This window comes from Motacilla alba, chromosome Z (assembly GCF_015832195.1).
Source record: "Motacilla alba alba isolate MOTALB_02 chromosome Z, Motacilla_alba_V1.0_pri, whole genome shotgun sequence".
NCBI lineage: Eukaryota > Metazoa > Chordata > Aves > Passeriformes > Motacillidae > Motacilla > Motacilla alba.
In genome coordinates, this window is record NC_052046.1 from 30939108 (window position 1) to 30961614 (window position 22507).

General features: G+C 43.2%; 1 protein-coding gene across 8 annotated transcripts in view; it reads right to left on the minus strand.

Moving 5' to 3' along the window:
- SEMA6A (semaphorin 6A) overlaps nucleotides 1–21304 on the minus strand; it is a 134772-nt gene extending 113468 nt beyond the window's left edge. For 7 of the 8 annotated variants that reach the window (XM_038123859.1, XM_038123860.1, XM_038123858.1 and 4 more), the window contains exon 1: nucleotides 20745–21304. The gene's annotated coding sequence lies outside the window, so the exon portion shown is untranslated. Of the gene's footprint in view, nucleotides 1–18936; nucleotides 19234–20744 lie in introns of those variants that run through there. The other variant, XM_038123854.1, reaches the window with a different exon arrangement.
- Nucleotides 21305–22507: the final 1203 nt, after the last annotated feature.

The following is a 22507-nucleotide window of genomic DNA, read 5'->3' on the forward strand; positions in this document are numbered from 1 at the left end:
ACCCAGTAAAGCCCAGCGAGGGGTAGAGCAGGTCGGGATGGCAGCACCAGGTGGGTTGAGTCTACCTGATGCCAACAGTTTGTGGGTTTTTTTGCATCAACATGGAAGTTGCAGAATCCTTTAAAGACAGTTGCTGCCCATTCTTGTGAGTAAAAAGTACAGGTCTGCCCACACCCTGCCCTTCGAAGTATCCTGCACCTTACAGTGCCATCAGGACTTCTTGAATATTCAGCAGTTCTGAAAGTCATGATACCTCCCTTAAGCCTCCACAAATGCAAATGAAGCTAAACCATAAGAGCAAACCCCTGGAGAAAATAAAACTCTTTATTTTTAAGAGAGGAAAAATTATCAAATACATCTCAGGAAGACATTCCCTTCAGCATTAACCTTTAATATTAAGCAAAATAATAAAATCTACAGCTCCCTAGTATTTCCATTAAGAGTACAGAGCAAGTAATTAATAGTGAACCTGTTCATGTCCCTATGTAGAAAATATTAATATTTTTTTGGGTTTTGAAAAAACTGGACAGTATATTTAGTGGTCAGCAACAAACCATGGTCACTGAATGGATGAGAATGAAAATAACTGCATGCACAGTGCCTTCCCTGTGCATCCAGTTTTCCCATGTACAGGCAGAAAATAGGCCTCAGATAACTAACTCCTGTGTCGTTGTACAAAGAAAAATTATTTAGCCACATTTCCATTTTACTTTACAAAGTCTAGATCAGTCCTCATACCCACTGAATATTAATGAGTTACCAAGTAGAAAGCTCATCCTATGGAACATACACATACTCTTCAACACCTTTTACAAATTTTGACGTCTTCAATTTTCATATTCTCAATACAACTTATCCCTAATGCCAATTTCCAACTTCGAAACTTTCTCACAGGCAAGACACAAGGGTAGGCAGCACCTGCTTCCATCTGATCTCCGCAAAAGCACCATCGCAAAAGCACCATCGAGCCTGATGGTTGCCACACACTCTGCAACACTTACCAAGACTGACAAAAGCTTACAAATGGATCTACTCTCTCAGGTGCTATTGGGTACTGCTAGACAAGCAGCCCTTTAATTCTTAGTCTTGAAATAGCATCTGTGAGAAGCCAGAGTCATAAGGTTGTATGGAATGTACATGGAAATTACTGTGTTACCATGGTGGCTGATGGTACCCTCAAATTTCCCTTTTATTATTTTGTTGCTTGTTTCCAGCAAAGAGCCAGAGTAGTAACATTGTATTTTTTAAATTCAATCTACATACAGAACTCCACCAGTAAATCTTAAGCTGAACAGTGGTCAAACACACACGTCCAAATCTCTGTATAATATAATATCAGAACACTGGAATGAGGGTACTGGCCATTATGACCAGTTCACCTACCCTGCTATCCCATCTTTAGCAACAACCAAGAACAGACCTCCAGTAAAGAGCCAAGAACAGAAGCATTACTGAATACTTGTAGCATTTCACAAATTTAAACTGTCTTATGGCTTTAAGCCATTTTCTACATATTTTTCTGAATATACAAATTTAGTGCTTTAGCTACCTCACCTCTGTTTACAAAGGTGGATAAAGAGTGGAAGAAAGGAAAAAATCTGTAACTAATTAAACTAATTAAAAATTCAAAACCTCAAAATGACCCAGCCTGGGTCATTTAGGTGCATTAATGCCATACGTCTGTAAGTCACATGGCTAGGAGGCAAACAGCACATTTCTCCTTGGAGGTATGGAAATCTCTGTCTCTGCATACTGCAGAGCACTGATGCTAGATAGGGAGCAGAGAGTGAGCAGATACAAATCACCTGGGGGTCCAGCCATCTGGCTCTCACCCCACCAGATCAGAGGATCTCAGCTTTAAACCTATTTCCTGCCTCAGCAAAAAAATGTGTTTTACCCTTGGCAAATGTACATCCAGGTGGGACACTCTTCATTTGCTGGGTAAAAAGTAAACCTTCCTATCCCAGACTGGGATGTTTGTTTGTTTGTTCAATGCTTTTTCTCCTTGTAAAAAATTACATCTGCCTAAAGCTGTCGAAAAAGGCTGAAATGGTCAAAAGTAATCTAGAAGAAGAATTTGCAAGTACATGCAAGGTGATCAAAAGTGTGTAGTAAATGCTATTTAACTTCTGACTGTCATTCAACATGGACATCGCTGAGCACATATGGCATACACAAAAACATTAAAAAAGGCCCTCCCCACATGACTTTTTTTTTTAATTATTCTGAATTCTAAGTGTGGTCTGGGTTAAGCTTTACTTTTTTCTTTTTTCCCCCTTTTTAATTTCTTAAAAAATTATATTGTATTATGTGGCTTAGAAGGAACAAAACAGTATTTCACAAACTTCATTTCAATGTTGATAAAACATAATACAAACTCAGCAATTGCTTACCATATCTTTTCCCTCAAGACCACCCTGAAATCCTGAACAAGGCAAAAGGGCCATACTGAAAATAAATATCAAAGACACAGCAAATATGCCTTTCTATTTAATTAGCAGACCAGCTCATTAGCAGAAGAGCTGTACAGGAGAGTTTGCCTGCTGCCCTTGCTGACATCAAGGACTGCAGAGAAGTAGGTTGTAGTCACACATGCAGAAAGCCAGCTAGTGCTGGCAGCAGCAGCAGTACATGGCAGAGCTGGGGAAAGGGATGCCTGTCCTCTAATGCAGGTGTAACTCTGCAGCACACTGTGACGAGAAGTGAGATTTGGCATCTTTGGGGGGCACCCAAGCGATGGATTTAGCAGCACAGAGCACAGGAGGCAGAGCACATCCCTGCTTCACCAGCTGGGAACATTTTCTGCGTGCGAGAGGAATAGGTGGGAGAGCGCACCATCCCTTGTCTACAGCGTGCGGACAATGCCTTGTACCACAGAGCACCACACAGTGCCGAAACCAACACAGTCATGAGTGGTAAACAAACACTACCATCAGAAAACATATGCAATACCCATGTGTGTAGGAGGGGATGACTGTCTGCACCTAGTCTGTGTGGTGAAAGGGAGTAGCTCACAACGCAGCCTCAGCAGCCTGCTTCTGGGTCAAACAGCCTGTCACTGAGCAGCACCATTTATTACTTGGTTAGATTTTAGTACTTGCTCAGCTCAAAGCAGCTAATACTCACAGAGTGCTCCAGGAACTCAAAAGACTATTTGTCTGAACTAAAGGCGGTTAATTGCAGCCTCTCCAAGAAGAAGCATGCCCACGTTATTATTGTTGGGTTACTGTTGAGGATATCTTAGCTTAAAATACAAAAAATAATCTTCATTTTCAATAATTTGAGGATTTCTTCAACACTTTTCTATTGAGAAAATAAAATTTGGGGTACTTATGTGGTCACAGCTGTTACTAATCAAATTTATTTAAGAGAATAATGTGAAACAGAATGTTTGTGCAAGTTCATAATCACAGCAGAATTAAATCATTTTTACAGAGCATTTATTTGAAACATTCTGTACACAGACTTTGAATATGGCAGAGAATGTTTCCCTTGCAGTTTAGGTTTGATTTCATTCCTGGAAACCACTATAAAAATCCTGCTCACTTGCGGTAGGGTTCTTTATTTATGCTCAGTTTTAGTTTTAAGACCTGTGACAAACACCAGATTGCTCACGTTCGTCACGACACAGGCAGTCACTACACATCCTGCCCTGCCTCCTGGTACTATCCAGCCAGCATAACACACTACTGGCTCACTCTGGAGCAGCTTGCTCAGCAGGTTTCCCCCCTGTAGGCATCCAGGTCTGGAGCTGGAAAAGGGGCTTTGAACTTCACATGTTCCTGGCACATCTGCAGTTACAGCCACAGTGTCACAGTCACTTCTTAAAATGATGATCCTTGCATCTATGTCACTCTTCCCACACTGCAAAGATCAGCCCTGTACTGGTTGTCTGTACAAAGACAAGCCCTGCTCATCTTGGCAAGAATTTTGGATCCAGCAGGGACCTGGAGGCTGCCTGCTTCCAGAGTCACCAGCTTCTCCCTTTCCCTTCCCCACCCACAAATCCTCTCTTTTAAAAAATACATGCTGCAAATTTTTAAAAAGGTACAACATACCAAAATCTAGCTTGTAGGGCTTTTAGTGCCCATGTTCACCAGCCTTTTTCTTCTCCAATAAGTCTACCAATTATTTTCCTGAAAAGTGCCAGGTGCAGAGATTTTTTTAAAGGAGGCTTTACTAGTTCAGTGGAAACTGGCCAAAAGCCATGAACTTGTTCCAGGCAGCTGACCAGCCAGCTGCAACAGGTGATGCCAAAGCCCTTTCCTCATGGCTGAAACATGTCAACTCGCCACAGGCCTAGCAAGAAGATCACACAGCCCATTAGCAACTTCCCTTGAAACACACAAATTGTAAAGCCTCCTTCCATCTCTTTGCCCAAGCCTTAGTACAACTAAATTGCTTACTGTCCTATTAATGTCTATCTCTGCATTCCTATGTGTCAACCTCTTTTCCCCACAGAAACAAACACTTCTCCAAGCCAATCTCTCAAAATCCTTGGCAATGATGGAAATCTTCTTTACCAATAGCTTGTGAGAGAAGTTGGGAGTCTCGTGAGATTTCTGAGGGCAAGGAGGAACATGTGGGGATGCAGAAGAATCACATCTGGACATTTTTGCTCCCCCACCTACCAAATTCTTTGTGAAAGGTAGAGAAATCAGGCAAAGAGACAAATGATGTCACTTCATCTCCCATGTGCCATCTGTTTTTTCCACTCCAATCTTCCTATACACTTTAGATAGTGACAGCTCATCAGAAAGGAGTCATCCCACGGCATACTGCTGTTTTGTAAGGCAGAGAGCATTTTTTCCCTGCCCTCCTCTCCTCTGGCACTTCAGTTGTCCCTCTGTACCAGTCTGAGTATATACCTACACCTATTCCCTTATTTCATCTCTTTTGAGAAATCTTCCATTTCTTACCTTTCACCTTACAGCTACTTTCCTTGCCTCCTATAACTATTTTTTCCTTTAAAATTACTCAAACATCTGTGTTTGTCCCATCACTTGTGATGGAAGCTGGGAGGTAGCAAGAGTAGTATGGTAGCACAGTTGCATCCACTCATAATTTCAAGGTTTTGGGGCTTCTTGTTGACTTAAGTTTTTATGTCATTTTTTCAAAGATAATGTTTTGAGAGACATGTAATAAAAGCACTGATATGACTCCATAAATTTAACTTCAATTCAATTCACTGGAAGCATCTGTCAGAAACAACTTTCTCATTATTAAAACACTTTGACTGAATATTCAGTCAAAAAAAAAAAGTGGTCAAATTAAAGTGACACTTCAACTGGGACCATCTTAGTTGTTTTACTACGTAGGAAAAAAAATAAATCTGCTAATTATTCATTGCTTGCAATCTCTTGCAAGCTCACAGAGCAGGCATTAACCTGACATATAAACTTTTACAAATATTATTAGCACTTCAAAGACTCCACAAATATTGAAGTAGATAAATTCTCTATTACTTTTTCTCCTCTGACATATCCTTAAGCAGGACAACACAGCTTGTCATTTTTTGCCTGCTGAGTTAAGGCTGAGAATATGCATTAGGTATGATGCATTCAGTTCAAGGAAAGGGCTTCATTTGAACTGATAAAACGTGAGATTTTTTCCTGCAGTTAAGGGAGACAACTTGTCCTTAATTTTTCATTTAGACCTGTAAGTTCCAGAAATAAGTTTTATCTTTTTATATCTCACAGTATAAGATAAAGTTGAAATGGAGTTTTAAGCAGAATGATGTGAGTTACTCAAAGATGTCCTAGGGTTTCCTTTGTCTACAACATGGCCAAAGACACTGACTCTGTTCCACTCAGTTTCACCTGTTGATGTTGATTGGAAATACTCTGTATGCTTTTGGGAGATCAGTTTCCATCATGAGTGTATTACAAAATTTCATGAACCATCCCACTTATTTCTTAAAAGAGAATCAGTCTAACTAGTCACTATGAGCTACTTTGTCACTCAGTGGCACTTGTGTTTCATTCTAGCTGGTTTCACCACATTGTTGCAGAAAGCACTTTGTCTGAATCAGTGAGACCTAAGCTGGAGCTGGCAGCGTGTTGCCTGCAGAGCCAGGGCTGCTGATGCACCACTCTCAGAAAGATGACTTGTGCTACAGCACATTCTTCATCAGTTGTGTTTGCTGTCCCCAGAATCTAGCACACTATACAACCTCCCTACTTTCCAGGCTATTCAGTGAATATTTAGGTGGTCTTGGGGCAGATGGCTTGAGTGGTGGTTTGTACTGAGAGGCACTGGCTCCTGGACTTGACTTCTTCAGACCTGAAGTTATGAGCCTGCACAAAGTAGACATCAAAATAAACAAATGCAAAGTTTGGTTTATCAACAGGTAACAAGTGTGAGTGAAGATATCAGGAAGCATCTTAAGTTGCAGATTAATTTCCATGCATCACCAATGTGTTTCCCATGCAACATCTTCATGATGTACTAAGGAAGATGTAAAGAAAGGGAAAGCTAGAGCATTTTATGATTCATTTGGCAAATCTGATTTATTTGTGTATGCATTTGAGCTGTATCTGTAAAATGTCTCTAGACATTTTACATCTAGTCATTACACACTGAAATATGAAAAACTTGTTGTTTTTTTTTTTTTTAAAGTGAGACCTGATCAGATGAGGCTGAAGAACTAAGAGCTTTCTTTTTGAACACATTACCTTCCTTCTACACACAATGCCAGCTGCTTGACAGCAGCTTTCTTCTCCAGAATCTGCCTAAAAACACCTGCAGGCTTGAGGTGTGAGTTGAGCAGCGGACAAAGTTGTGAACTCAGGTCAGAAGCAAGCATCTGTCCATAGAGCAATTGCAGGGTGCAAGTACAAACACACCACATTTCCGAAAGATCGACTCCTGATACAAATCCACAGTACCCGGGCAAAATGGATTTGGGGAGGGACACAATACACAGGGGTTTAAAGCCAGAAGAGGCCTAAAATCAATGCAGTGACCATAGGCATCTTGATCAGCCAGCTGTGTCCTTCTGCTGATTTCTCAGCCTGTGGGGACCTGAAGACATCAGCAGGACTGGGAGCAGATTTAGTCCAAACACAAAACCTTTTCCATGTGTATTTTGCTTTGAAGTAAAAAACAACCAACAAACCAAACAGACAAACAAAACCCCAGAACACGCTAACCTCTGCAAATCCTATTTTTTAAGACTTGAACACCTGGGCTTCAATCCTTAATGCATAAGTAACTCCTGGATATCTAAATAAAAAACCTTCCAAAATCCATATTTTTATCCTCCCTGGATCCATAATGACTATTGTTAAGAAAATGAAGACCTAAAGATGTTATGTCGCAAGGAAGACAGTAATGAAATTATTTGAAATAACCCCTGAGTTCACATGGGACTGACATGAGGTAAAATTTCTTATATAAATGCACATTTCTCAAGAAAATAATAATAATAAAAAATTAATTGGACAATTGAAAGTTAAAGTTACCCTTGTTTTATGGATCAAGCCCATTTTAGCTGTTTTTTAAACTGCTTTAAAAATAATTACCATTTCTTTATTTTTTCCTAAACACTGTAACAACATACAGCTGCTGCAGTCTATTTTTCTGCATCTTACAAAAACTTCAGATAATTCTGGAAGCTCTTTAAACATGAGAGAGTATTTAAATACTCTTTTGAGCTACAGAAAATACACTTCATATGAACAAGGGGATGTGGTAGAATTGCTGCCAGAAACTATTAAATGGCTTGCAGTAATATCTATGCTTCTGTTTCAGAAGGAGAAAGAAAATGTTTAAAGGGCATGAAATATCCTCTTCTCTTCTCTTCTCTTCTCTTCTCTTCTCTTCTCTTCTCTTCTCTTCTCTTCTCTTCTCTTCTCTTCTCTTCTCTTCTCTTCTCTTCTCTTCTCTTCTCTTCTCTTCTCCCCCCAACTAATTTGCCTTAACTTAATCTGTGCTTCTAGCCTCCCTTCCCTATGAGTATCGAACAATAAAGCACCATGAGAAAAAACACTTGAGATAAACCAAGCAAATGTTAATCTGGGACACTGCTTTTAATAAGCACAGTCGTTGTTCTACTCAGTGCAAATTGTATTATTTGTGTTCAATTGGCTGCATTTGTTAGAGTGTCTTATCTATCCTGTAGGGCTGAGCAAAACGGCACACCCACTAAAACCAAACATGAATTTATTTTCTGTAAAAGCAGGGCTGAGACATGAAAGCTGTGAAAGAATCTTGTTAGCAATTCTCTGTGTAGGCAGCATGTTTCACTTTAATCATATGCATTACAGCCTCTACCCATCGCTTCAGATTCACTCCTAGAGCTTTTTTGCACATCAGTTTGGCTAACCCACTTTCTGATGTTCCTGCCTCTGTGTAAGAAAACAGAAAATGATTCTGCTTTTTACGCTGCAAACGAAGAAGCAGGACTGCGCACACGCACAGGCAGAGGCAAAAGGAGCGCCTTCGGAGAGCGTGGCTCGCGTCCATCACTCCCTCCCCGGCGCTGCCGCGCGTTTTCCGCCGCTCGCTCCCGTTGTCCCCCGGCCGCCTGCGGCGCCTGCACGGAGCTGTTCAGACTCAAGAGGGCAGGCGGCATGCGGAGGAAAGCGCCCACAGACAGCGCCGAGCAGGCTCTCGGCGAACTTCGGGAATTAGACAAGTACTTCTCACATCCAGTGTAACAATGCATGCGACCAAGCTCTTCGCCGGTTCCTCCAGCCATTACACTCTCAGTTACAGTTGTACCCTTGCATTAAAAACTGTGTCAAAAAGCGAATGTTCTTATTCTCTTGAAACCTGTAGCTATTTATAAGGTCACTCTGTAACAGGAAGAAAAGTTACTGTGCCTCCTTCCAAGATTTGACGCGCTGTCTAACGAAAATGCGACACATTCCCTCTCAGTGTATTCCACCCGCTGGAATATTTAAGGCTCTCCCCACCATAAATGTATTTCGGTAAATGTGTTGTGTTCATTCTTACACAACACTGCTATTTAAATGTGGGTAGTTAGAGCAGGCTGTCATACGACGACTATCTAGAAGCAGGCAGTGCAGCAGCAAAGTAGCACACCAGCCCCCCTACTAACACATTCTCTGGTTTACTCTTGAAAAATTTCCAGTACTTGAATCTTTGACGCTAAAATACTAATTCAGTTTACAGATCCATTGCAGTCCCACGCCTTCTTGATTGTTTTGATATTTTTATTTATTTTTATTGGTATTTTGAGCTTGTGACTTAGGCTGCTAAAAAAAAAAATAATCAGCAATTAATAACTCCTAATGAAGTCAGCAAGGTTTATGCCACCAATATAAACAAGTCAGAGGTTAGCTCTTCTAGACAAACTCCATGCCTACTAAAATAAACATGGAGATGCAATCTGAAGCAAAACTGTGCCCTCAATTTTCTGTCTGATGCTAACAGATCAAAAGTCAGATCCTGCTAACCTGTATTTTCTTGTCTCCACCCAGCTCCTCTTCATTTATACACATAAGCAATGTAATTGGTTCTGAGGACATGTCCATGTAAACTAAGGGCACTCGTTTGAGTAGGCGGTTGGATATTTGGAGTGTGGCACAAAGGAGGAGGTGAAGAGTAGTCCTTCTAAAAATGCAGTAGTTAAGCATCTGTGTACATGTTCCAGGTTTTGTAAAGTTGTTGAAGCTCTTTGGCTGTGACAACAATGAATTATTTTATCTGCTTCAATCTAAAAGAGATTACTGACCATTTATAGAAAAAAAAAATTAAAAGTCTAATGAATTGATTTGCTACTGAGTGTAATTCAATGAAAGTGTTGTTACAGACCACTTCAGACATCAGCAGGCATGATATAGTCTACATTTTCCATTCCTTTGCAGAACATCAACAGCATTTAGTCCTATCAACATGTTATCAGGAAGGACCTGGCTGAATTGCCTTTCTCACATAAACAACACTTGAAATGCATGTTATTTCTTTGGGGGGTTTTTGTGGGTTTTTTTTTCCTTTCATTTTTTTCAAATGATGCTATCACCAGGATTTCAGCTACACAAGAGAGATTATGACAAAGATGAACACAAACAAAAATGAATAGCTACAAGTGTAAAAGGTACATTGAAACGGAAATAAAATTCATGAAGACATGAATTTTATTGTGGAATTTTATTCCACAAGATGCCTTATATTTTTAAAGCTTTTCTCTGATAGTGACTTTAACACATGTATGTAGTACTCTTGATAATGTTTTGACAAATCAAAACTGCATTTTTCTCACGATCATCCAGTCACCAGCCTTCATCTCACACCTTCAGGCCATTAGCTTAGTGTTGGCTAAATTTGCCTTTTGGACTACATGTGTTGTTGAATGACAACAGGATCTCTCTTTTTTTTTTTAATCTTGGGAAAGGAAGTGTTCTGGCAGCATGTCTTGGTCTTACACATAGAACAGGATAAAGCAAAAAAGACAACACCACCCTGAAATATACACATCTCGTGATATAATTAATCAGTTTCTGAACATGATGAACTTCCCAACAACAGAATTGAAAGGAAACACCTTGCAGATAATAATGAAAAAGTGCAGCAGCTCATGCAAAAATCTTTCCTTTTCCCAGAGCAGATCTTTAAGGATTTAGTTCTCAATTTCTTTTTAAAGAAAAACAAATTCCTATTACAAATCAAGAATAATTTCACTGGGTGGAAAAAAAAAAACATCCTAAAGCATCACTACTTTAAAATTTGTCTTCTTACTTCTCCATAAACCTCATATAACTCTCCACTTAAATTTCTTCCCAAAAACAAACAAAAAAATCCAACCAAACCAAACCCCAAAACAAAAATTCTGAACAAAGTATTTCTAGAAAACAAAGTTCTACTGCAGAGACACAGTTCTTACAAGATACGTTACATAATCATCCTCATAGAACAGAGTGCAGGAAATTTTAAAAAATAAATTTAACTGTGATCATTTCTGATTTAATATGGTTTGGATTAGTAAGCTGTAATTGCAAAAGCTGTGCATTTGTAATTAATGAGTACAAATTATTCAGAAGTGGAATGGCTTGAATGCCATTAGAAGTTTAAACACATAGTACCAAGTTCTGTTCATACAGAAAATTAAATTCAAAAGTTGATTTTAATGCACGATGCCCCTCTTTCATTAGAAAGCTCTGATGAAAAGCCAGTAATATAAAGACTATGACCCGAAGTTCAAGATTGTAGTTCAACAGCCTCTAATCCTCTCTATATAATAAAAAAGGCATTTTTGACTCAAATATGAGGCTGCATTTAGCCATGCTCATGGCATGAAGTACCACTCAAGAAAGATAATCCTCTGGGACTCTTGCCCACAGGCAACAGACACCAGGCCCCACGTGTGGAGCATCTGTCGGAAAAGGCGTGTCATCCCTTCCTTTTCCTTGCCGTGGTGTTTTGAGACAGAATTCCCACACAAACCCAGGCATGCAGGCCAGGGCTCCAGCTGCCCTCCAATCATTCCTCCCCATCCACCTTCTCCAAAGGACTGATGAGATGGGTGTGCTCCGCCTGCACCCACTACCAGCTGCAGGCACCCCGGGGAGCTTTGAGGCTAAACAAGGACAGTCCCCCTCTCCTCTGTTTGCTCTTGAGCACACAGCCCAAGACAAGCATCAACCTTCCAGGAACATTCAGGCAGTAAGATGCTATTGAGCATATATGAGATTTGCAAAGCAACTGCTGTGACATCACTTAAAAGACACAAACACAACAATTACTTTCACAGGAATTATTATTTTCTTTTCTTGATAAGATTAGTATATTTGATGCTAAAATTCAGCTGTTTGGGGATGCAGAAAAACATTTATTATGAACCACAAGCAAACTGAAAGAAAAATACTCCCAGGGAAGTGTCTGAGTCACCAACTCAGGTATTTAAAAGATACACAGAGGTGTAGACGTAGGCTTTAGGTAATGTTTTAGTGATGGACTCAGCAGTGTTAGATTAAGGGTTGCACTCCATGATCTTCAGGGACCTTTCCAACCTAAATAATTATGTAGTTTTATACTGAACTCTAAAAGGTGGAAAGACTCGTTGATAGATGCTGAGTAGAAATACATTTTTAGCCTCCAACAGACAGGCTCTTTATACTGAGTATTGACTTATCACTTACTTCTGTTTCTTCAAGGCAAAAAATAAATAGCAAGGGAAAAAAAAAAAACACCAAAAAAAAAACCCCACTGGTGTTAAAGAAGGTACAAATGTTACTTACAGAACTGCTTAAATTAATTTCTATGCAGGGGGATCCTATACCTAACCTGAAACTAAATGGAATATAACAAATTCTGAGGAAAAAAAGCACAACAGAATTTGTACATCTACAGTTTTTGACCCAAAATATTTCCTCAATGTTACAATTGCTACCTACCTTACAAAAGGAAATAAAAGATGATGGAGGCATATTATTCTGTCGGTCTAATAGACTCATGCACATTCTGAGTTTAGCAGGAAAAAGATTGGGATTAATTTTATGCAAAATATGTGTATTCAACACAGATCGAGAAGATTGTAAACCAGAAGATTCCACATCATGTGAATGTATAAAATTCCAAATACAGATTTTGTATGCATCTACCAACAAATGAAACTTTAAAATTCTTGTCAAATTTCTGCACTTCATTTGTTCAACTCATAGGGCTCCTGAGGATTACTTATAACAGGCTCATGTTCTCAATCTGCTTGTTGATCTCACTTGAAAAATTTACAAGATTGAGTTGTAAAGTCCCAAGCTGAAGATTTAAAACTAATCTTTTAGTGCAAACTAACCATATGAAAGCAAAAAAGTCACTGTTTTCCTGATTAATTCAAATGATACTGAATTCTTTAATCTCAACTGTACATAGTTTTAATATTATACTTTGATTTGATTAGTCAAGACTGGTTTTTTTGTTGTTGTAAACAGAAGATACTTAGCAAGTCTCTTTATGCTAGACTCAAATTGCTTCATTAGAACTGGAGGGATATCACATCATTCTGGAGACACCAAAATGCAGAATATCTGGTCAAACGTGGCTTACTATTGATCACACAGAAGTCATGAAGACTTTTTCTTGATGGGAAAATAAGAAGGAAACTATTATTTGCTTATTGAAATATGCTTTTGTATCATTTTATATTACACATAACAGACAAATCAATTGAAAGTGAGCACTACATTGACAAGTCAGTCTTTCAGCTACTTTCCTGTTAGACGTATTTACTACTTTACCATTTTTCTCATTCATCAAAAAAGCTATTTCTAACATCTCACAGCTCTATATTTCTGAAAGCATGTGTGTTTTAATGATGAGTTTATGAACAAATATTGAAACATCATTGAAAAAATACTGCCAGTGCCAACACAGAGCTGAAGGAGCTTTAGCTCTGTCTGAAGAAAGTTAATTTCCTCTTTTCTACTTGGTAATGCAAGCTACTCTGCAGCTAACAAAAAGGTTCTTATTGTCTTATTAAATTTAAAGTAGCAATAAACATTAGCTCAATCTCAAACATGGTATCATACTGTATGTAGCTAGGTTAAAAGGGAATATAAAAGAAATTACCTGGATTGCTTAGGAAACCCTAAATGCCCTAATTTACCCAATCATTTATCAGAAAAACTAATTAAAAGCTTTCTTCGTTCTTGCAATGGATAAAGGTAGCTATTAAGTCTCTGAAGTGTGTGAGATTTTACCAGCAAGACAAAACAAAAAGCAAATCTTGGGAGCAAATATCAGCTGGGCATTCACATAACAAGGTCCAGAGAGACATATCCAGAAGTTTCCGCTTTTAATCCAACTCTGAATAATGTTGGATGCTGTTCTCTTGATCCTTCCGAGCTCTTCTACTGCCAAAATAACTGCAAGGCTTGTAAGTCCGAATGTATCGTAAGCCTTTCCCAAGGCACCCCAACACTATCTGAGGCACTGAAACTATGGCAACCGAATAAGAAAGCAGCTTCCATGATTAATAGATGAAGATCCCAGCGACAGTGCCTTGCTAGGCCATAATTCAGGAATGCAGGGGGAATTAGGATAGAATCCATCTCAATCTACCAATAAAAAGCAGGTTTTGAAAGGCATCAACAAAACCACGTGTTTTTCCTGCAGAAAACCAAGAAAAATCCACAAAAAACACCCCAAAAACCCCTATGGAACTACGAACTGTTCAAAATCTCATTAACATTTCAATGAATAGCTGCCTCAGAGCAAGTTATGGATAAATGTTCATGAACAATGGTGAAGGAAGCAACATATGAAATTTTCTATTGAAGTATAAAAGCCATATGAAAAATACTCCATATATAGAACATCTAAGTGAAACTGAGCAGACATAGATAGGAAAGTAGAAATAATTTTTGCGGCAGTAAAGAATATAGTTGAATGCAGTTTTTCCCATTGTGCTGGGAATTCCTATGGCAGAGTATTTTTTCCATCTGCTGAACTGGAACGCCTGACCAAACCTATTATATAGTCTACATATTTTCATTGTTAGAAGGTCCCTGAGTCTATCAGGGCCATTACAAAATCAATGACAGTTAGGAATATCTTTTCTTTTTAAGCACATAATTAAACTTCTGCTATTATCACCAGTAAAAGTACTAGTAGAGAAGTCTTCAACTAGATATTCTCAGACTGATGTGAAAGAGCATAACAAAACTACTGGGGCACTTTTTCCCCACTTTTATAAGCTCTAAGTTTTCACTAAAGACAACTAGTTATAGAAATCACAAAAACATAGGAATGCTTTTTTGCTTCATGAAAAGGGGGTAATGCGGCAGTCAAGGCATGGCTCTACCTGGGAAGGATGAGGGAGATGATGCCATAGGCTTCCCATCCTGAGGACAGGGCCCATGCTGCAGCAATTCTACGCATCTGCCCCCAGAAACTCTTTCACTTCAGAACTGAAGGCATGTTGCAAAAGTATACTGCTGTGGAAAGTTCCTCAGTAGCAGTTTTGTCAGTAGCTAAAACAAACCCAAAACAAACCAAAAACCTGCCACTAGCAAAAATGGCATGGAGTAGTCCATGATACATGAATTTCAAGTATGTTATATAAATACTTTACATAGAAGTGCCTATTATTAACAATATTTTTAAAGCAAAGGTCATCACTGAATGTAGTGAATTTACGATATGTCTTCACTCTCGAGATACAGCAACTGGCAGTTCTGTTAATAGCTGGTTTATCTACTTTATTTTACATCTCTATTTCAGCCACTAAAGAAACACTTTGGGGCTTGGGGAAAAATTTCTTTCCTAAAAAAATGACTCTGTATTCACACCAAGCATTATTACGGCCCTCTTTTGGGCTGATAAATAACAACAGTTCTATACTAGGAAAGACTTAATGAGATTTTGCAGCAAATTACAGGAGAATTCATCCAGGGTTTTTCTCATCTTCTTATTCCTTTTCTGAAAGTTGTTTTTTGTTGTTTTTGTTGTTTTGTTGGTTTTTTTTTGTTTGTTTTGTCTTTTAAAGTGAATTTTACTTTTTTTAAATTAAACTATAACAAGAATTAAACTTTAGATTTCAAAGGTCATAAACCTGGTAGCCTCATTTATGTTCATCTGGTGAATGAAAACTGAGAACATTATTATTTATGGGGGGAAGCATAGATCTCTTATCCCCTTCCCTCAATAGCAGCCTTTATAAGAAATGCCAAAAACTGCAAATGTTTCTATGTAAGCCTGTCCTTCAAAGAGCCCCTCCTAAGACTTCCAGAACACCCTAGTTTTGTACTTATTTTCTATTCTTTCTCTCCCTCCATTCCCATTTACTACATTTAATTTTGAATCCTTTCACATCTTCCAGAGGCTAGAACAAAATAGGCAAATGAGAAGCTTCAGAACTCCTCAAGACAAACAGAAGCTGCAATACCTAAAATTACAACACAGTAGGTGGCACTCTTCCCTTTAAAACCTAAAGCTATGCCTTGGGCATGTGCTGCCATATTGATATGTTGCAATCAAGACCCAAAAACCAAAGCAACCATGGATATCCATCACCATGGATAATTAGAGATCTCTTAACACTACAGCAACATAAACAATCAATTATTTCCATGGCCATGGGTAACTCAGCACATAAAGAAAATAGAGCCATACAAACTCTGCTCTGTCAGGTTTGTGCTTGAACTGGAGTAGTCCACTTTTACCTTCACAGATTCTATGCACATTTAAGCCATTCCTTACTCAGAGGACTGGTGCAACAGGCCAAAAGTGAAAATATTCCTTTAGAGATCTGTCAGGCTCAGGTTCAGGCTTTCCCCCAGCTGATTACTTCTGTGTTAGAAAGCTGCTCATGGTTACTGTATGCTGTTGATCAACAGTCAGACTCTGTGCCACTGACTTTATCTTGCTGTCAAAATGTCTTGCCCACCTAAGAATAACCCCGATACACAGAATTTATGAATATAAAATTCTAAAATGGTCACCAGTAAAAAGCATTGCTAATCACTCTTATTTTTCTGTTGCCCTGTCAAGCACAGCCTGTCACAATTTGTTGGATGTGACTTGCTCCATGACACACAGATCTAGGTCTGACTTATAACATTAAGGATCAGTCCAGACCAAATGTATTCAGAGGATAGCTTCAGGTCCTTAGCAAGTATTGATTCCTAGCAGAGAACAGTATTTTCAGTTTGCAGCTTAAACACAAAAAAAAAAAAATTCCATATTTAAGTAATATTTCAGCAACTGCATCAGGCAAGGCTTTCCTGGGTCAGCAAAGCTTACTTGGGTGAATGAAACTGCAAAAGGTGAGGGCTAAAGATTTACTTAATCAATAAATGAATAGTAGCAGGTCAAATACTGCAGCATCTGTATCAAATTAGGATAGTGAAAACTTCTGGTTTAGTACAGTTCAACTTCTCTAGCCTATGCTGCATCTAATATAATTTCAATGTTGTTTTCCAGAATTTCAGGATTTACTGGCTTGTTTGCTTTCAGCATTCTGCTACAGCATATGGGAATCAGGTACTATATATATGAAACATTTGTTTCAGTAGTAGAACAATGTGTTCTTGCAAAGAAGCTGGATGTCAGACATGTATTAGCTCAGGTCAATTTAATCCTAAAACATTTTATGTCTCCCCTGCTGTAAACCATGTGAGCTCCTTTCATGTGTATTTATGTATGGCTCTTCAAAACAAGATGACAAATTTCCCCTCCCCTTCACAAAACATGCACAAGCAAATTCACAATCACCTACTTCCTTTCTAATGCAAACAATTCTAGTCTGGATTTTTCACAGGTCATTAGTTTGATCTCAGTCTTTCCCTTTTTCTTTTTTTTTTTTTTAATTCCTTTCAAAAATTTAATGAAGACAACTTGTCATTCTTAGCCTGATCCACTTCCTTTTTCAGTCTTAAACACCAGTAACTACAGTCTTCTATTTGCAAACATAAAGAAGGGACTATGGCTAACACTCACTTTTATCTTCAAGCAGCTAGAAATGTTAAATAGCCATCTTCCTCATAGAAGTCAGTGCCAATTATTTCTTGGTTCAAGTAGTACGAGTTCAGTTGATAAGGCTGGTTTGCCATTAAGCAAGAATATACAGTTTTCAAGTAGACTAATTGAGAACACACAGAACATCTGTGACTGCCTAGTTTGTAGTCTCTGAAATCATTCACCTGCACTTCAAGCCTTTGGTGCCTAGTACATGAAAAGCAAATGTTGCAAATATACATTACAGTATTACTTACTATTTTACATTTTGCTTAGCATTTAGGCAGAAATCTCATCTGGGCATGCTGCTCTGGAGCTAAGCTTCCATGAATACCAGAGATTTTCTCCAGTGAAAAGTGGTCGAGAATGGAAATCAACTTTTTTTTTATGCATATGAAATTATTTGGCTGTGAGAGAGTCAGTTTGGCTTTGGCTTATAGAGAGTGTCAGTTTTCTCTGTCTTGTAACTTATGAGAAGCTACCATATTAAAACCAGGCTCCTATTAGATAAAAGGATACCCTAGACAGTGAAACACCTCGGCAACTCTACTTCTTTAATAGTGACAAACCTTCCGGATCCTACTGTATCATGTACTTGCTTTCAACCATGTTCAAAGCAATTCCATGAAGAAAGAGATTTGTTGGAGCAGACCTGAATTTCCTCATAATACACTAGAACAGCCTCATTTTTTAAAATTAAAAAAAAAAAAAGAAAAGAAAAAAAAGAGAAGCTAACCACAGCAAGATCATTTTGTGTTTCTAATCTGAAAAAAAAAAAAAAGGCAGAGGAATCCCTGAGCATGATAACAGCTGCATAAATCTTACCAGGAGAGAAAGCTACAAAATCTCAATGAATTTTGAGAATTGGATTTTGAATCAAAAGAGCCTGACTGCACTGGACTTTGTCATACTGAAGTCAAAGGATTTAATCACCAAGTAAAGATTACTTGGATAAGAATGGTTTACTGGATGACACTTAAATTAAATGAATGCACACCAAAAGCATTAAATAATTGTTGCAAAGACAGTGGGGAAAATCACACCTTTAGCTACTATCTTTGAGGTCAAGTTAGTAATTATATCGTTGCTGGATGATACAAAACAAGTTAGAAGAATCTATGTCAAATATTAAGGAACTTCGTGCATCCCTGTGACAGAAAATGGTTGTGGACACTTAGCACTTCGTTATTTACAACACCTGCATGCTACGTATGCGCCTTTAGAAAATGAAGCATTCACCTTGCTTGCAGCGCCAGGAATTAGTATGTTTTACAGTTTATCACAGACCTAACTAAAGCTTTTATTTTCTGCTGTTCCATCAGTGAAATCATTTTCTACAGCAGCTAAACATCCGTGCTGCACAGACGTTGGACAAACGTGCATGTTTACAAACTTCAAAAGCAGCAATTATCTCGGAAGAGGAACAGGAGAACAAATTATCTCCAGAAGAAGCGGCCAAGGATAGAAAAAGAGCCGTTTGCCTAAGGGAAACCCAGCAGCTACTGCCTTGCGACTCACCCTGGGATGAGCCAGGCAAGACAGAGGCGGTGGCGACAGGCAGGAGGGCATTTCCACTGCAACTGACCGGGCTGTAGCCTCAGTCTCAGCCCCGCTTCCTCCGCCAGCCCTCTATCCGCACGCCGTCCGGTCCACCCCCGGGAACGCCTCCCTTGGACAGCCAGGCAGTCAGGCAAGAAGAAAAGGGCGGTGGGACGGCCGAGCCCTCGCAAGAAGCAGGTACTTTCCTCACGTGTGATGGAGACCCAAACTTTCCACCGCCTTCCCTGGTGGCGGAGAGAGGGGCAGTGCTGACCCTCGGCCGCCCCAGGGGCTGCCCGAGCCCCCGCCGCCGCCCCCCGTGCCTCGGCGCCGTGTTGCCAGCGCACCGCAGACGGAGGCAGAGGAGCCTTCCTGCCCGTGCAGATAAGGGGACAGGGTGCGTGCGTGCAGGTTGAAATCCCTTCCCTGTTCAGCATCCCTTCCGCTCAGCATCATCCTGTTCCACGCTCAGCATCATGCTGTCCCCTCCTCGGCATTCCTCCCAACCTCAGCATCCGCGGCACGAAGGAGCCCCGCTCCCGGTTCCCGCCCGGCGTCCCCGGGCCCCGCCGCCGGCCCCAGCGGTCCGCCGCGGCGTGGGGCGTTTGCGGGGCGCCGCGTCGCCAGCCTGCAGCCCCTCCTGGAGGGCCAGCCCTGTTACTCGCCATTAAAAAAAACTTTCTCTTTTCCGCCGTTTCTCGCATTTGGCCCGGAGCCCGAGGGCGGAGAGGGGCTGAAGGAGCGACAGAGAGAGTGCTGGGCCGAGGCAGAAGAGTTGCGCTGCCTTGCACGGCTTCCCGCTCGCCGGTCGGCCACGGAGGGGTCTGGCCTTGGCCAGCCTGTATGCCTGCGCTCCCCGGCCAAGGAGAAGCGGCTTGGCAGTGCCGCCGGCCCGCGGGGGAAGAAGCTTGAGGCGCCCGGCAGAAAGGGGCAGGGAGCATCCCTACCCCAGAGTCGCCCTTCGCGGGGCTGAGGGAAGGCAGCTGGCAGCCCACCTTCACCGGGGCCACGAAGGAGAGGAAGGTAGACACTGTCCGTGGGGAGCGGGCGGGGAGGTGAGCCCGCGGCCCCAGCCCACGATCGCGAACAAAGCCCGCGGCTGCGCCTAGGGCTGCTCCGCGGAAGAAGTTGCCTCAATTCCCGGCCACTTCCCCCAAAAAGCAGCGCCAGCCTCAGAAAAAAACAATAAAGAAATACATCGGCCGCGACCCAGCTCCTGCGCGAACAGCAGAGACGGCAGGGTTACGCCTCTACGCGGAGCGCACACATAGTTCTTGTAACAAAGACCCCACCACCCAGCCCCACACGATGCCCGGAGGCCCCGGGGTACGCGCCCGGCGGCCCTGGCGGCGGCGTCCCGCGGCCGCCCAGCTCCCCACGGTGCCCGGGCGGGCGCGACCCCCTGCCAGTAAGGGTTCGGAGATGGGAGGCGAGGAGCCCCAGCACAGCGCATGCAAGCCGCGCCAAGGGCTAGGGGAGGGAGGATAACATGTTAGGCAATTGCGGGGGGGAGGGAAGAAAAAGATGGGGGCCAAATAAAAAAGGGAAAAAAAGATGAAGCCACGAGATGCCGGGAAAGTGACAACAGCAAGCGCAGCGTGCACACTTGCGGGCGGCTCTCCTCCTCCCAAGGCGCTGCAAACGATGTCGAGACAGAAGGCAGAAGCAGCCCGCCACAAACCACACACCACCCTAGCGGCTTCCGAGACGGCCAGGCGATCCGTGAGCCTTCCCTTCCGAGTAATCCCAAAACATATTATAGGGGTACGGACAGGGGGGTACTGTACCTTTTCGGTGCATGTATCTAGGCAGCTAGAGGACAACTAGCTGATGTAGTGTCCCATTTAGTAATCCATTTTAGGGGATCTCTCTGGGAAACTGGAGCCACTCTCTCTTTTGCAATCCTTTGTCATTACTACATATGTGCTTCCCGGGGGATGGTATATTTAATATTTCTACTTTCTGAATTGCAAATGCAATTTGTTCATTTCCAATGATGGACGAAGAGGGGAGTGACCAGAGAGAAGAAAAAAAAAAAAGGAAAAAGAAAAAAAGAGCGTTAGCAACTCCTCTCCAGACCCAAATTCCACTACGGTTCCACTCCACTCCAGTAAGTCCCCTTCAGTCGAGCCTCGGGAGGTAAGTCATTTCGGGGTCTCCTGGTTCCTGGTCCCTCTCTACCAAAGTGCTCCCGGTGTGACGGCTGCTTCAGGAAAACTCCGAGGCTGGAGGTACTCGCGCCACGGCACGAAAGCGTAGTCGCTGCCCGCCTCGAGCTGCCGGGCATCGGACTGTGCGCGGCGAGGAGGTGGGAGCCGCTGTCTCTCTCTCTCTCTCTCTCTCTCTCGCTCTCGCTCTCGCTCTCCCTGTCTCCCGCCGCTGCCGCTCTGTCTCCCGCCGCCCTCCCGGTACGCGGCTCCGCCGGCGGAGGCGGAGACAAAGCTCGGACTGGAGCGCAGCGGGCGGGCGGGCGGGCGGACGGACGGACGGACGGGCGGGTGGGACCCTGCTCCACTCCGCGCCGCGCCCCGCCCCTCCCGCCGCCACGGGCGGGGCACGCGCGCGGCCGCCCCGCCCCGCGGGGGGCGGGGGCGGGGCCGCGCCGGGCGAGGCGCGAGGGACCGCGGGCCGAGCGTCTTTCTGGGGCTCGCTGTGGGCGGCGCTGCCGCCAGCGACACCTTGGGGCTGGTTCCGAGCGTCAGAGGGCTTACGTCGAGCAGGTGTCTGCGGAGGGGACTCGCCGCCCCCGGCCCTCGCCCGTCTTCTCGGAGCTGTCGTCGCCTCTAACCATCACGGTCGTTCCGCGCCGGCAGGGCGCGGAGAGGCGGCGAGGGGCGGGGAGACGCCCGCGCAGCGGCGAGAGCACGGGGCGGGACAGGGGCAGCCGGCCGCCGTCCCCCGAAGGACTCGCCGCTCCTCCGCGGGATCTGGGGCTGCTGCGAAGCCCGGGGCGGCAGCGAAGCCCCGCGCACGGGGCCGGGACGGGCCGTACCCGCTTGGGCGCATCTCGGCCTTCTCCGGGGGAAAGCGGGGACGGGGGCTGCAGCTGGCGGCTGGCCGTCCGCTTGTCGCCTTTTCCCCCTTCCTACCGTCTCAGTCCCGCCTCGGTGGACGCTGGCTGCGCTAATCCCTGTCTCGGAGACGATCCAGCTCCGGGAGCAGGAGCAAGCGGCGCTAATACACTAATCCCCCTCTCCCGTCCCCGCGCCGAGGCCCCTCGCCGCTGCCGCCGGCGGTAATCCTCCCGGCCCGGCCACGGGGCGGTGCGGGTCGGCGCTGGGCACCGCTCCCCACCCGCCGCGAAGGGGCCCCGCGCCGCCCCCGCCGCTGCGCTCCCGGGAAGGCGTCCCCGCGGCGGGAGGCGCGGAGGCTCCGCCGCGCCAGCCGACCCCTCCGGGGCGCTCGGCCTCTGCCTGCCGGCCTCCCGCCGGGGGCCCGAGCCACTGGCCCCTGATTCCGGCTCTCCGCTCCCTCGTGCTTCCCGCTCTTCCCGGCCCCCACTCTTCCCGCGTCCGGCTGACCTCTCAGAGCATCAGGGCTGGGACAGACA